The sequence below is a fragment of the Schistocerca americana genome, chromosome 6 (assembly GCF_021461395.2).
Source record: "Schistocerca americana isolate TAMUIC-IGC-003095 chromosome 6, iqSchAmer2.1, whole genome shotgun sequence".
NCBI lineage: Eukaryota > Metazoa > Arthropoda > Insecta > Orthoptera > Acrididae > Schistocerca > Schistocerca americana.
In genome coordinates, this window is record NC_060124.1 from 234,262,174 (window position 1) to 234,264,399 (window position 2,226).

Here is a 2,226-nt window from a genome sequence, read left to right on the forward strand (position 1 = left end):
GCCAGTTCAAATATAATATATTTGTCCAATGAATACCCGTTTATCATCTGTATTTCTTCTTGGTGCAGCAATTTTAATGGCCAGTAGTCTATTTCGAAGGTCATTCCCCTCTACGGAGGTGTGATTCAATAAAGTATTTTGCATTCAGAGTAGAAAGATGGCTATTGAATGATTTCACGATTGAAATATTTCGCTGCATCAGAGAACGCCTTTGTTTTAGTGACTGCCACACCAAATCGCGAATCACGTCCCTGACATTCTCTCCACTTTCGCGATAGTACAAAACCAGCCACCAAGCGAGGTGGCGCAGTGGTTAGCGCACTGGACTCGCATTCGGGAGGACGACGGTTCAATCCCGTCTCCGGCCATCCTGATTTAGGTTTTCCGTGATTTCCCTAAATCGCTTCAGGCAAATGCCGGGATGGTTCCTGTGAAAGGGCACGGCCGATTTCCTCCTCCATCCTTTCCTCACCCGAGCTTGCGCTCCGTCTCTAATGACCTCGTTGTCGACGGGACGTTAAACACTAATCTCCTCCTCCTCCATAACCAGCTGACTTTCTTTGAACTTGTTCTATCTCCTCCGTCAGTTCTATCTGGTAAGGGTCCCACACCGCGCGGCAGTACTCCAGAACTCGACGGAAAGGGCTGTCCATGCTGTAGTAGTCCTGTTGCATCGTTAAGCGTTCTGCCAATAAAGCTATCTTTATTTCGCTTTCACCACTAAATTTTATATTTTATGGTTCCAATTTAAGTTATTCGTAATTATAATACTAGGTCTTTAGTTGAAGGACGACTGTTAAATTTGTGTGCTTTATCGTGTAACCGAAAGTTTACGTAATTGTTGTCCGCCTCCGTAGCGTAGCGGTAGCGTTACTGCCTACCACGCAGAGGGGCCAGGTTCGAGTCCCGGTATGGGGCTGGATGTTTGTGTTTTCTTCATCATCATTGACTCGCAAGCCGCCGATGTGCCGTCACCTAAAAAGGACTTGCTATACGGCGGCCGAACTCTCCAGATTGGGTCTGCCCGGCAACAATGCCATACGATCATTTCATTTTACGTAATTGTTTTGGTACACATGTGGAAGACTTCGCACTTCTAATGGTTTAAAATCAATTTTCATTTTTCACACCACGCAGATGTCTTGTCCTAATCATTTTGCAATTCGTTTTGGTCTTTTGAAGGCTTTACTAGACGGTAAAAGACGGCATCAACAGCAAACAATCTAAGAGGGGTGCTCAGATCGTCTTCTAAATCGGCTACAGACACCACGGGCCCGTAGAACATCCCTTCCGTTTCACTAGATCACTTCCCGTCCATTACTACGAACTGCGTCCATTCAGACTGGAAATCACGAGTCCAAACGCACAACCGAGACGATACCCCATAAATGGTTCAAATGGCTCTGAGCACTATGGGACTTAACATCGGTGGTCATCAGTCCCCTAGAACTTAGAACTACTTAAACCTAACTAACCTAAGGACATCACAAACATCCATGCCCGAGGCAGGATTCGAACCTGCGACCGTAGCGGTCACGCGGTTCCAGACTGAAGCGCCTAGAACCGCACGGCCACACCGGCCGGCGATACCCCATAAGCGCGCAATTTAATTAGAGGCTGCTTGTGAGGAACGGCATCAAAAGCTTTCCGGAAAACTAGATATGTTGAATCAACTTGAGACCCCTGTCGATAGCACTTATCACTTCATATGAATAAAGAACCAGTTGTGTTCCACCAGAACAATATTTTCTGAATCCGTGTTGGTTATGTATTAGTAAATCGTTTTCCTCAAGGTATTTATTAATGTTGAAATGCATTATATGGTCCAAAATACTGATGAAAATCGATTTCAATAATATAGGTATATAATCCAGATCATAATTGGGAATACTGATCAGTAATTTTGTAAATAAAAGAATTACATAATTTATAAAACACGAAAAAAATATACGAAAAAATTCTTAACTATTGTGATGAAGTCCTGTACGCAGTAGAAAGAGTGTGGCAAGGAAATCTTTCAACTTAGATTTTAGTATTAGGAGTTTATCACTTAAGTTTTTCAGTTGTGCTGAAAGCCTATTAAAAATGATACCTGATGAATAATGCACGTCTTTCTGTAGAGTGGATAAGAAAATGTTCGAGTGCATATCGTTTTTCCGTCAAGTGTTCTCTCAACGTATTAACGTTTTCAACACCAAATCCCAGGATGGCTTATATGTACAGGGA

General features: G+C 43.1%; 1 non-coding gene across 1 annotated transcript; it reads left to right on the top strand.

The window, feature by feature from the left end:
* The first annotated feature begins 295 nt into the window (after positions 1–295).
* Positions 296–368, top strand: Trnaa-cgc. The gene has a single exon. It is a non-coding gene; the product is annotated as a tRNA-Ala (tRNA).
* The last annotated feature ends 1,858 nt before the right edge of the window (positions 369–2,226 follow it).